The sequence below is a fragment of the Colobus angolensis genome, unplaced genomic scaffold, assembly GCF_000951035.1.
Source record: "Colobus angolensis palliatus isolate OR3802 unplaced genomic scaffold, Cang.pa_1.0 Scaffold41, whole genome shotgun sequence".
NCBI classification, from domain to species: Eukaryota; Metazoa; Chordata; class Mammalia; order Primates; family Cercopithecidae; genus Colobus; species Colobus angolensis.
The window spans coordinates 16,398,423-16,413,179 of NW_012117488.1; positions in this window are offsets into that span (position 1 = coordinate 16,398,423).

The window sequence follows — 14,757 nt, forward strand, 5'->3', positions numbered from 1 at the left end:
AAAAGTTGAGTCAAATATTTGAATGACGGTTGTACAAATACCATTTAACGTGATGTGGACTTACTCTCTATCAGGGCTATCCTGAAAATTCAACAGCTAACTCTCCCAACCCTAAGAGGAAGATACTAGTATTTTTCCCCACTTTACGGATATGAAATTGAAAGGCAAAAACATTAACGAACTTGCCTGAGGCCACACTATTAATGATTGGTAAAGTCAAAATTTCTATCCAGGCTGACGATTTCTAGAATAGTCATTTAACTTCTATAGACCTGTCATGCATTAAAGCCTTTAGAATTTAGAAACAGGTAGAATTTATTTGCAATTAGAATTTCCCAGTGCTGAACTGATAGGATCAAACAGCAGGATGTCAAGACTGCATATTTACAATGGTCAGAAAGTTAGATCTTCAAGACCTATTCCAAATTCAGAAGCTTTGATGGTGGTTTTTGTGTACATATAGGTATCTATTCTTTCCAAATGAAGTGCAAGATTCTTGGGGGTATGAATAATGTCTAATAGTTTTCTATGTTCTTTTATCCATACTGTTCCATGTACATAGTAAGCAAAAATCCTTGTTGGTTGATTTTGAAATTCTTTCCACTGGCTAGCCTTTTAAAACAGGGTTGATTATCCCTCCTCTGTGATATTGAGCATGAAGGCAACAGAACAGATTTGTGACTTCTAAAGCTCCCTTCCAGGGCTGTGATTTGGTAGGGGACAAAAATAGACAGGAAAAAGCACCAACATCCTTATGTCCTTCTGTGGCACAGTTGGAGAGTGCTATGCCAGAGTTTCTGATTTTAAAGGTTGTTTGAGAAAAAGAAAAAAAAGATAAAATGAAGTTCTGAGCAATTCTCAAAATCACTTATTGATCATGTCACCCAGCTCTTCTAAATTCCAACCTGTATATATAAGAAATATCAAATTGGTATCGGGAAAAAGGGCTAGGCTTTCTGATGGTCTCAAGGATATATCAGCAATAACAGCAAGCAGTCTGAATAGTTCCAGACTTACAACATTCAAACACAAGAGGACCAATCCTCAAGATTTTACAAAACAATTGTCAGCAATAGAAACACATCAGAAAAATTACACTAGAATTGTAGCTAATATTTCTAAATATTTCTCTAGATTATTACAAAGATTTTGAAATGATCATTTTGCGTCTAGACAGTGGCAATTTGATATTATAAGTAGCACAATATAATAGTTTTGAAGCAAAAACTACAGGGGTCACTTTGCAATTGACCTTATACTTGGAGGCATTATTGTTCTTTTTTTAAGGCTAAATGAAAGCGTAAAAAATATTATTGAGTCACGAAAGGAAGAGTGTAGGATATTGATAATAACCTTCCAAATCTACTCTTGACGATTTAAAAATAGCACACTGTACATAGCCATTTTCACCTAATAGCTAAAACATAAAAACATGATTTGAGAAACAAGAAATGCATACACTTGTTGCAATTATTTCATAAAATCTTTAAGATTGGTTCTCTTGCCTTATCTTTGAATGTTGTAGTCTGGAAATATTTAGACAGCTTGCTGTTATCTCTAATATATCCTTGAGGCCGACAGGAAGGCTAGCTCTTTATACCAAACCCACTTTGATATTTCTTTTTTTTTTGAGACGGAGTCTTGCTCTGTCACCAGGCTGGAGTGCAGTGGTGTGATCTCAGCTCACTGCAATCTCCGCCTCCCGGGTTCAAGCAATCCCCTGCCTCAGTCTCCCGAGTAGCTGGGACTACATGTGTGCACCACCATGCCCAGCTAATTTTTTGTATTTTCAGTACAGAGTTTCACCATATTGGCCAGGATGGTCTCGATCTCCTGACCTCGTGATCCGCCCATCTTGGCAATTTGATATTTATTATGCATCCAGATTGGAATTTAGGAGAACTGGTGACATGATCAATAAGGTGCAAGCACATGGAGACTTTGAAAGCATCAAATAATGATACTCTAGTAGTGAAACACGGTTGGTTTTCAAGTCATAATTTTACCTTCATTAATAAGATGAGCTCCAACTCCCAAATAAGCCATGTACAAATAAGAAGCAATTGCTGTCCACCTTTACCCCTCAATGCCATCCTGGTCCCATGAAGGATACCCAACTCTCTGTGAGCCTCTCCTTCAAATTGATGTGCTCAGCTCTTACAGCACCTCCTGCCAGGAGCCTCATGCATGTTTAGGACCTGAATCCATTCACCACTTTCAATTCCTGCTACCTAGAATATGGCCCCTTGTAATCCTGTGACAGCAGCCCAGATGCCAAAGCCTAGCTGTTTCTAGCCTACTTCTATCACTACCCTCTTGACTTACCTTTCTTGCCCCTCTTAAAAATCACCAGGGCCAGTGTCACAAGAGACCTCACAACTCAGAGCTGCCAATGATGAAAGTTCAGCTACATGGGAGTTTAAAATGGCTTGGTGGACTGTCTTGTGGCCCATCTTTTATGACATTTTTTCTGTGGGGAACCATGCAGAATTCTAACTAATTTAAAAACTGGTATCTACAGCAGAATTCATTCCTAGGCTAGGGACCACATATAATAATAATCACCCCAAATAAGCAGCAGGAGCTGAAATTACACAACTGAAAATATTTCACCAGGGAAAGAAGGGGAACTAAAATATTGGAAAAGTATATTTAATACAGTTGAAACTATAGAAGGAGAATGTCTACTGGCCAAAAAAAAAAAAAGGCAGCAAATTAGGAAGACCTTTAAGTGAAACTGCTCACTAATAACGCTGTCATGGGAACCTCTATAAAATGCTTACATTGAAGTCTAATAGATTCCAGAATCCTCCAGTGCTTTAGGGAATCGAATTGTTGAAAGCATCCCATCTTTTGTATTTAGAAGGTACTCTCTCTGCTTTAGGCTAAAAAGTGTGTCAACACAACATATTGACAATAAACCAAAAAAAGAAAAGAAGAGTAAGTAAACAAATTCAAAAAATAATCACTTCCTTAGTTCTTCTTTTAAAGGAAAAGCACTAGAAAACAAAACAAAACAAACAAACAAAGAAAACAAGATCAAGGCCAGAGTACAGGACTAATCTAGCTGCAACTGAATGGGACATATTCAATGTCACCACTGTGTAGAACACACGAACTCAACACCAAGAGGATCTGGGAGGCATTCGGCTCTGATTTCATGCTGTAAAAGCATTTGTGCTTAATTATGGGAGCCCTTGGGGGCCCTTCCTTGTCCCCTTCCCATGTGGGATGTCATCAGTAATGGAAATTACCTGGTTTTGAGATTAACAAAGACAACACTCGAGATGCCAACCAGGGGCCACCATTGTTCTGACAAATGACAACCAAACCTCTATTTCAGGGCAGCAGGATGTCACTCTGGGGGATTTTTCCATCAGCCGAAGTACACCTACCTGGACCTTTGTAGATGTGACCTTCAATTAAGGCAATGATTTCCTCATTACCCATTTTCCACAGGCTTATTTTACAGAGATGCTCCCAGGGAGCATGAAATGGGAAAACTCAGAAAGAATAAGAAAAGGGGTTTTTAAACCAGGATAGTCATTATAGCCTCAGGGGAAAGGAAGAATGTTTGAGAGCCTTTATGAAACTTTATTTTATTTATATTGTTTTTCAAGTACATCTTTTACTAAGGGATGTGGTTGTCAAAACAGCAACAAATATATGCTTTGTTTGATGGATGAAGTTCCCCTCCTGCTTTGGGCCAGCGTGGAGCTGAAGAATATTTTTATGTTAGCAACAAAACCTACCTCCTGGACTTCATAATATTGAGCATGTTTGCTGGAGCCACAGCTTAATCAGTATGAGCCTATCCAATACCTCTACGAAAAACCAAAAACTGCCCAGAAACCTTCTCTATCAAAAGCATGGTACACTGTAGGTAGAGCTTCCAGCCTCACAAGCAAGTCAGCAATTAAGCTCAGAATTGATCTGAAAAAGACTCTGAAAATAATATACCGCTGGTCCAGAAGCTAGAGATGACATAAAAGAAAATCCACAACAAAAACGTGGCAACGTTTGTCTTCCACTTGACTTAGCACCAGCGGTGCTCCATTCCTGCTCCCAGAACCAGGGGAATGATGGAGCAGGGACCCAGGCTAGGTGTATCTGCTCCCATTTGCAAGAGTATCCAGAGAGGAAGAACATTTCCAGTAGCAAAATAGCATGAAATCAGAGAAACATAAAAAGGAACAGCCACACATTGACCCATATTTTCTTGATAAGCCTTTTCCTTAAATTTGCAATTTAGTTAACTCTCAAAGATCCTCCATGAAGTAAACACTCTTATTCTCAGCTGAACAGGAATATTGACTTGTCTTGTGTTTTAGAGCAATCAGGCAGAGAAGAGTTTTGGTAAGGGGTGTCTGTGTTTGCATTTTGCTGTTTCCTTGCTTTGTTTTCCTTGTGGTTTGGTCATCCTCTGTCACTCCTCTGATAGAACTTCATTTTATTTTCATATTTCTTATTGCAAGCTGACAATATGTACAGATAGACGTAGGGCAGAGTATCCATGTCCACTTCAGAGATTCATGGTCCATGTTAGGAAAACAAACAATTCAGAAAGAAAAATATATGAAGAGCGTTTCAAATATCAGCTGTGCACAGGAGTCAATGTCAGCATAAGTCACATCATGTGCTGTCCTAGTAGAGCACTCCATACTTTCAAGGCCTCCCATAGTATTGGGTAAAGACAAGCCTGCACTAATGTTTTATCAAAGCTGCTGAAAAAAACAGTAGAATGATTCAGTTTGGCAACTGATAAGGTCCTAATAGATCACTTAATTCAAAACTTGTCCTTCACAGATGGAAACACTGGAAACCCAGCTGCATAAAGCATGTAGTGAGTTCTATAGTTTTATGTTGCTCTGGCATTGGTCTTGAATCTAGGCTTGACTTTCTCATACCGGGAGTAGGGCTTAGTCACTCTTGACATAGTTTTCTGCTCTCTGCTTCCTCCCAGTAACTCAAGGTGGTTGACAACCACTTGCTGGTGACCACCTCCCTAAGGGAGAGCTGGATACAACCTACTTGACTGACTCCACTGACCCCCCAACCAACAACCTGCATAGAACACACAGATACGCTGCAGTGACCCCCTCTCAGTCGCAGTATCCACAGAGCTCACACACTGATTAGAACATCCCGCAGGAAGCCTGCTTGGGCAAGGCCCTGGACCCCAGTAAAGGCTTTGGCCCACAGGTTCCCCCTACAACTCTCTCTCTTGCTCCCAACTCACTGGTTGCATGTGTGTGTCTCAGACAGTTCCCCACTTCCAGCTGGCCCTGTGAGTCCTGCTCCCCTCCTCTCTGGGACCTGTGAGTAATACACGTTCTCTGCTGTTTCATGTGCTTTGTTGAGTTGCCTCCTCTGTGCCTCCCCTGCCTGACACAGCTGAACCCAGCCTCCTTCCGGGATGTCCTAGAGAGCAAACCGATCAGGGCTTTCCTAGAGAGTAGCTATCTTGGTAGGAATAAACTGAACACAGATCAAATAGGAGGCACAAGGGTATCTGCTCGTCGAAACGGATCCCTGTGAGAGAAACACCTGCTCACAGGTGGTCACTTAGGCACTAGGCCTTCCCCCAGGATGAAGAAGTATCCCAAGAAAGTCACACTGTAATCAGCCATGCCCACTTCCTCTATAGCCCCTTCAGGGCAGGGCTTGAGTTTGTAGCCGCTCTTCAGAGAGAGACCTCGGGAACAAATTAGTGGAAAATATGACAAAGTGTTGTGTTCAGAATTGCTCTGAGAGTTGTGGAGAGCGGAGACTGGATTCCCAGTGCAGTGCTCTGAAATTAAGCTGTGCTTTTTGCTTTCATAGGTGAGACTCTCCCTGACAGTGCTCCCATCTCCATTTAAGTGTGTATTTAAAATATTTTTTTAAAGGTAACATTTTGTAAAAGAATAAACTGGCACCACAGATGTGTGTGGGCCTGTTCCAAATACATCTCAGTATAGTCAAGTAATTCTTTTGTTCCAAGACTCTTAACATACCTCGAAAAAACACACCACACAAGATATGCTTTGCAGAAGAACAGTCTGTTCCAAGCCTTTCCTTTTATGATGCTATTGCTGTTATACTGCACACTTTTCACACCTGGAGTCCACCAATCATAGCCCCTTAAAAATGTTTCATTTGTTGAGGAAAACTTTGGATTTTAAAAGTGCTTCTCGGGCTCTGTCTTCATGGCAATCTCCCCAGAGTAAATATAATCTCATTTCCTTTACAAAGGCAGCTTTAAATGTCTGAACACAGCAGTACACTCCAACTCCAAGTATGTATAGGTTCCTTACATCCTTATGAAGATATTTTGGAAGGTTCCTTGCCTCCAGAAACCTTCCTCACTTGGCTAACAGTAGTGCCTGCAATCTCACCATTCTATGAGTTAGGTATTGTGCTCTGCCACTGATCTATTTAAAGATCCTTGTGAGAGGACAGGGAAGAGCAAATAAACGTTAGGGACATACGCCCAAAAGGAGATGGAGTTAAAAATGAACTCCTCTTGGCTGGGCATGGTGGTTCATGCCTGTAATCCTAGCACTCTGGGAGGCTGAAGTGAGTGGATCACTTGAGGTCAGGAATTCGAAACCAGCCTGGCCAACATGGTGAGACCCCATCTCTACTAAAAATACAAAAATTAGCCACCCATGGTGGTGGGAACCTGTAATCCCGGTTACTCGGGAGACTGAGGCATGAGAACCACTTGAACTCGGGAGGTGGAAGTTGCAGTGACCTGAGATCCCACCCCTCCACTCCAGCCTGGGCCACAGACCAAGACTCCATCTCAAGAAACAAACAAAAAACTCCTCCTGCTTTATAATTTTAGTGACAGCTGACCCTGCATAAAGTACTGGCCTCAGATTTTGAAGTAAAAACTATAGATTCATGCTGTCTGCCACAGCTGGATATTCAAATAAAAAACTGAAAGCAAAGCAAAATAAAACAAACACGACAGACACTAACACCAACCAAAACAAAAACTGAAAACATGTACAGCTGACCTTGAACAACACAGGTTAGAACTCTGCAAGTTCACTTCTCTACAGATTTTATTCTGCCTCTGCCACTCCTGAGACAGCAAGAACAACCCCTCCTTTTCTTCCTCCTCCTCAGTCTACTCTTTATGCAGATGATGAGGATGAAGACCTTTACGATAATCCACTTCCACTTCATGAACAGTAAACGTACTTTCTCCTCCTCTTTATTTTCTTAATAACATTTTCTTTTCTCTAGCTTACTTCATTGTAAGAACACAGCGTATAATACGTGTACACGATATGTGTTAGTTGACGATGTTATTGGGAAGGCTTCTGGCCAACAACAGGCTATTACTAGCTAAGTTTTAGGGGAGTAAAAAATTATATGTGAATTTTCAACTGTGCAGGGGAGGGGTCAGGACCCCTAGCCCCCATATTGTTCAAGAGTTAACTGTACTCTCACTTGAAAACAACTAACTATAACAAAGAGAATGGGCTGCTGAATGGTGGTCACCTGTTCCCACTGACAGCCTGACGTCCTTTACCCTTTATTTGTATCACAGAATCCAGAGACTCCCTTTTCCTCTTGGAGATGGCCTGTCTGCATTCTGTCTACCACATGTTCTCATGCTCACAGCCAGGGTGGGCAAATAAGAGTAACCCATCTCCCTTGACAACTAACTGGCCCAGGGATGGGCACACCATCCAACTGGAGCAAATCAGAATTTTATTAATGATAATTACATAGTCTGAGGGAGAAAGCACCCTCTGCCTGAACGCTTTCTCAATGATCATGACCTTGAAGGACCACTTAACTATGGAGCTGTCATTACTACCTTTGACACTGCGTGGAGAATGCTTGCTTGAGAAAGAAGCCAGCTCAGATGAAAATACAGAAGACACCCTGCTGATTGGCATCCACTGAACCAGTCAGCAGGGTTACAGCTATGCCTGCAGCCAAGTCCACTCCAAAGTTTCCCTGTTATGACCACTAATCTCTTTTTTCATTAAGCTCATCCAGGTTGTGTTTCTTGATATGCAACTGAAAAACCAGGATCACCACTCACTCATGTACGCAGGACCTTAAGAGATGCCTCCTCTTTTATGTAACATGCAAGTTGTTGTCCTTTATCTACATAATGAAAGATATGCACTTGACATGATCAGAACTAGTATCAAATACATAGATGTCAGAGTTAATCTATCTAAGATGGATAACTGTTTTGAAACCCAAGGCACACATTCTCAAATCAAGGTCCAGAGAATTTTAAAAATCAATGAGACAGAAGTTTGCTTTGGCACACAACACTAAATTTGAATGTTTGAGTACATTTGAATGTGAGTCAAATCTGAGTATGTTTAGCTACATCCAGTCCACGCCCCAACATCCCAACGTAATTACTAACTCTGTGAAATCACAAAGGGGTTTAAAAATTCAGAAAAAGAACTACAGTAGAGAAACGTGCCAGACTAGACACAATAGCACAGTATGAATTTAAAGAAGCCATTTGACTTTGTAAAACGCAAACTAATGGAAATTCCTGTTAATTTTCAAAAGAATACACCAATTGTGTGTGATTTAGCCTTATTTTATTCTAAAGTTTTACTTTCACCTTCTTTAAGATACAGACTCAATTTCAAAACATCCATTTCCCATGTTTTATTCCATCACAGAATCGCTGCATAGTTTTGCCAAATTTGAACCCTCAGTGTGCCTCATTTCCGCTACCTGTGTCTTGTTAGGGAGAGAAGCAAGAGAATGGTAATACCAAGTTCCACTTTGAACTTTGTGAGTGCAAATTATACTAATTAGAGGGTCTCAATGTGTGCTTGCTTTATCGCTTTACATTTTAAATACATACATATGTTTTGTTGTATCACCTGTCACTTTATAATTTTGCTGTTTCAACTTTTACGTTTCTATTTTTTCCAGTTTCTGCAACTAAAACTTACGGGGGAAACATCAAAAAGAGAAAGTGCAGGAGTATCTTTTAGCAAATATTTTCCCTTGCTGTCTACATTGCTATTTATCGTCCCTGCTGGGGTGTTTATAGCATTTGAGCAGGAGGAAAATGTGCCTGCCAAAAGGTAACCTGTTGTACTAACAGGCTGAAGACTTCTTAAGATATAAAAGTTCCAGAAAGGCCTGTTCTGTTCTGCATGACTTCCTCATGTCATATAGGCTTTAGTGTGGATTAAAGCAAGTCCATCAAGGCAGTGCATTCTGTAGCTGAAAATCAACCAAAAAAGTATTAATGTATCACCCCTTACATAGAAGTCAAGATACTTTGGCAGTCTGATGCTTTAACAAAATACATTGAAGGAAAAAGGCTTTGTTGAAAACAACGCCCTCTGATAACCTACCCAATGCATTTGACTGAAATATCAAGGCAGGAAATTGTATAACAATTCAAGAAACATCACATATATATCTGAAAAATGTGTGTAATATTGATGTTGAGTCTAGACTTCACAAAACTAAAGAAACATCTTGGTTGTATTTCACTTGAATTATCCAAATAAGCCAGTCTGTGGAGGTCTGGTACAGGACATGAATGATAACTTTAAATTCTTCTTTGGTTATCTCTAGGAGGATAAAGCACAAAGAAGAAAATGCAGAGCAGGGAGGAAGTGGAGACATTATTACAAAGAAGTATTTGGTTGGGGGGAAACTTTTCCTGCACATCAATACACACATTCCTTAATGTGCTGTAAATAATGGTTGGAAAATTTTCTTTTTAAAAAGGAACATTTATAGAACACCTACTTTGAGTCACTAAAGCTGAAGTAATACCATTCATATTATATTACTACTTCCTTATGAGTTAAGCAGACTTTTTTGAGTTTCATGAAAAACTAGCCAATTTTTCTAGGAGAATGCATTCTATAGAAAATGTACTCCCAGCTCAAAGTTTCAACTTACGAAGTTATCAAAACAATAACATGATAACAACAGCTTCTTTGGTCAGCTTGGTCATCCCCTTCAATTTTTTTCTGCTCTCCAGGGACTTTCAGCTCCTCTCCTCCACTGTCATTCTTACTCAAAGGTATGACTTACTTCACAGAGAAAACCAGAGTAGAGAGAAATTGCTCCCCAACCCACCCACTGAAATGACAAATCTTCTTGTAATCACACCCATCAGCTCCTCTTTCCCCAGTGCTATAACAGAGCAGCTGTCCCTCTTTCAACTTATGGTAAATCTGTCTATCCGGGTAGTAGATTGTATCCCTTCCTGCCATCCCAGGCAATTAACACCCTGATTACCTTTTCAGTAGTTTAATGTCAACATATCCCCCAATACGAGATTCTATCCATTGGCATTCAAGAATGTTCACAAGTACCCTATCTTAAAAGCAAACATAAAATAAAATAAAAAGTCAACCTCCCTCCACTCCTTTGCCTTCCAGAGCTATTGTCTGTCTCCTCCCCCTTAGTAGAAACTTCCAGAGAGAATTTTATCTTTACTTGTTTTCTCTCTTTCTTTACCTTCTATTGACACTTCAGCCCATTGCAATCTGGTCTCTAGTCCTGTTCCTCCATCGCCCCACTGAATGACTCTTGGAAGAGTCAACTCTCAGTAACCATTGTACCACTAAGTCCAATTGCATTCCAGTCCTCATTGGAGTGGAACTCTTAATAATGTTCCACTCTTGTCCAGAGCTTCCTTTTAGAAACTCCCCCTCCTCTTGGCCTTCATGACAGTAGGCTCTCCTGGTTTTCCACTTGCCTCCCCAGCTGCTCATTCTCAAGGTCTTTTGTTAGTTCATTGTGGCAATTCAGGCTTTGAAGGGTCCTTAACATCCTATCCTGGGTCTCCTGAAATTTCCTCAGCAATTTTATCCATTTCTTCCACTTTAATTGCCATCGTCTACAGGTCATTGACTCACAAACTTAAAATCTCCAATCCAAACATCTCTGAATTCCTAACTCATTTGATTTTTCTCAAAGAGACCGGAAACTGAACTTAACCCCAATCAAATTCATGATCTTCCTTCCAAATTAACCTTTTGCTAGCGTCCCTTGGCTTACATGAAGGCAATTGCACCCATCGGTGGTGAGGGCCTGAGTCTTATGCATCACTGTTGGTAACACCTTCTCCTTCATTGGCTTATCCACCACCATCTGTCCTGTTAAACTTTCTCAGTACATCTGGAATGCATCTTTTCCAATCTCCACTGCCAGGTCCTTGTTGAAGTTCTCCTTTAGATTCTACTACGGTTACTTCAGAACTGGTCTCTTCATTTCTTCCCTTGAGCCCCCCATAACCCATTCTACGGGCAAATGCCAGAGTCATCTAATAAAAATACAAAATGAAATCACATTCTTTGAGAATAAATTCAACAATTCTTAACTGTTGTGGCCATTGTTTGATAATTTTAAAATTATTTTTTATTGATTTCTTTCAAAATCCCTTAAAATTTTAGCTACTTACATAAAATTATGATTAAATATTAAGAGGCAGCCACTTTTCTATTTTGGTTGCTCAAATTATATTTTAAAGATTGCCCTATTTAAAACAGGCCTTTCAAATTTTGAATATGTTCTCTCTAATGATGTCTTTATTGATTTGATGAGCATTTCTGTTGGTTATAATTATTTTAATTTTCCCAATTTAAAAGTAATCCAATGAAGGCAAAATCATTTAATATTGTTATCTCTGACAAATAATATAGTTTTCAAATACGGCTATAACCTCTACTCTAGCAAATGTTTTGAATCTAGCGTGATTCAAAATTTAGCGTTGTCTTTCTTCATCTTGTTGGTTATTAAAAACACTGTATTACAGAAACTTCACAATGTAACTTTGTTTTAACATTTTAGTTGGTAGTGGTTTCTCCAATATTTGATGAATTTTCAAGGTAAATTTTAAAAGGCTAAAAAGGTAGAATCAAAGTGAAGATTCATTTGTTTATTTCCTTCCTTCTCTGTCAGTACAAATCAAAGAGATGGACAAAAATGAGGCCCAGATGACACCCTTGTGTGACAGAGTCACTTGACAGAATAACCATGTTTAATAGGCTTATTTTAAACACTAGTTAATTAAAATTCCAGCTTTTAATGTTTTTCCAGTTTCACTTCATCTATTCATACATTTCGAAACTAGGTTAGCTCCTACTAAAAATATGGTGTTGTATTGCTTTTCTGAAATATATGGGTTTGATGTTTTCAAAAAACTTGACTAGACTTGATGCAGTTTTGAACTATCAACCCGAATCTCCATATTGCATGAATCTAGAGTACTTTGAGGGTGTTAGTGGCTCAAATGGCTTTCTGGGAGCAATCGATTTCATCTATTTCTGACAAAGGGATGAGAGTCTGATGAAAGGAATGGAGCAGTTACCACCCAGTCTACTCTTACTGATGGGCCACGGTTCCAGTCTGACTCAGGGAGCCCCAGCTGAAGGCCCTATTTCTGCAGCACCCCCTAAGTGGGAGTCCAGGAAACGGGGCATTGCCCACTCACAGCCTCTGCAGGGCGTTCTGGGGCTGCGGTAGGGTACTCTTCCCTTCACTGGAACTGGGTCCTACCAACTCCAGGGATTTGTTCTATCAGGAAGAATAATGTGCTCAAGAGACCAAAATAAAATCAACCCGGGAACACTGCCAAATTCTTCCTCTGTCTATCACTTATTCTCATATAGAGCCGGCCTGTCTCCACGCTGGGGAATTGCAAAAATCTAAAACTGACCCCTCTCACCGCTTAGTGGAATCCAACAGCAAAGGGAAAAGGCTGTTAGCAAGGACAATTTGCTCTGTACCAACCCACTGGCAGGCAATTCTCAATCAGTACGGTAGGGCTCCATTACCCAGCACTGTGTGTGGAAACTGAGGAGTCTAGAAAAACCTCAGATCAGCTAAAACCAGGGAAATCAGAGGCAGAACTTAAATATGACATTTCCTTCTGAGTCCACAGTGCATCCCTTATTCGCTGGTTGGAGAAAGCTGGCAAAAGCGCTCAGCTGGAGGCAGGCGTTTTTTGTGTGTTGAGGCGCGGGAGGAGCCATTCCCCTTGGGAAAGGCAGTAGGGAGCGGTGGGCACAAGGTCGGGGTGGGGGCAGTCGCTCCGGAGTGCATGATCCGGTGGCTTTATTTGCTGGCCTGGCGGGTCTAGGCTGGGAAATGCACACTCAGCAGGGAAAGGGGAAGAGAGATTGGCAGCAGTTTTCTAAAAACAACACAGCTCAAGTCTCCCGAGTGTGCCCCCTCCCTCACCCCGCCGAGGCGCAGAGCGATCCAAACGGGCGCCCCGGAGCGAGCGCGGAGGCCGGGTCCCCTCAGGACGCAGGCGGGCCTCGGAGACTCCAGGCCGGGTGGCCGCCGCTCCCGCCCAGTTCCCCTTCCCTGTCAACCTGCCAGGTCCTGAGAGGCGCCTCTCCTTCCAAGCCTGGACCGAGGTCGCTCCGGGTCACCCTAAATCTGATGATGCCTCTCACCCGGCGCAGCTAGGGGCTGGGACTGGCGGGACTGCACCTGGGGAGGCGGCGACTTGCGCGGGTAGTAGCGGAGAGCTCGGGCTGCCTCTGCGGCGCTCGATCCCCCGGGGTCTGCGCTGGGTGCGGTCGGCGCCCCTGTCTCGCCTCCCGCCTGCCTGGGCGCGGGGCTGCCCACGGCTTCGACACTGCTTCTTCCGCTCAACGCAGGCATTTAACTCCCAGCCCTTCGGTGCCCACTTCCCACTCCGCGCCTTCCAGGGGTCCGACAGCTGAGAAGAAGGAGGAAACTGACAGAGGAAGAGGCGCCCGCGGGGGCCGAGTCTCCAGCTAGGCGACCGGGAATTCCGGGGCTTTTGGGGAGGAGAAGACACGCTTGACCCTGGGCGAGAGAGTGGCGAGGGCAGGCCCCGCGGGTGCACCCCCCACTGGCCTGGGACCCGCCTGCACCCCGAGGGACACGCGTCACTGCGCCCAGCCTGAGCCGCGAGCGCGCAGTCCTGGCCTGGCGCCCGCGCGCCTTGGGCTTTCTCCCTGCCCGCCCCTTTTTCTTCCGCCAAAACCTTTGACCAGAGTCTCCTTGCCAGCATTCCTACCACCCTTTGGCCAGCTATTTGTGCCAGGTAGGAATCAGGCTGCACTTTGGCTGTGTGTGTAGACGCCAATCCCCAGGAGGTGTGTGACCTTTTCACCTTACCCACAAACTCCCTGGGAGGTGACCCGTGAGCATTGACCCTTCTCTGGGTACTGATCGGTGACCGCAACCTGTTTGTTCCCTGAAATGTCCTTGCTTTTCGCATCTACACACGCTTCCTGCAACAGTTCTCGGAAAACCCTCGGAGACGGGCCTGGGGGGCATCCAGCGGGCTGGGGGCACGCGCCGCTGTAGGAAGTGGGGGTGGCAGGAGCTCGAGGGCCGGCGTGCACGTTGCCTGTGGCTGGGAGCGGGCACTGTGAGGGCGCAGCCAAGAGCACCCCTCCCTCGTCACTCTTTCCCTCCCTCGGGATACACAGAGAAACGGAGGTCACCCGACCCCTGATTTCCACACCCCTCCCTAACACCTGGGCTCCCAGACAAGGTTGGGCGGGGTGGGGAGGCGCTTGCCCCCCAGCTTGGAAGGCGCAGCACCTCCCCCCTCCGGTGTTCCCGCTGCCCGAGAGAAACGGGCACCAAATCTCGGGAAACAATAAAGCGTCTGCGGCGCGCAGAGGGCACCCGGGAGCCATCGGCACTCAGCCGCGCGCCCTGATGCGGGCCAGAGAGGCCGCGTGGGGCTGTAATCCGGCCTCGCCCGCCCAGGCGGTCTGACTTCGCTTCACACCGCAGCGACACTGCCACCCCTCT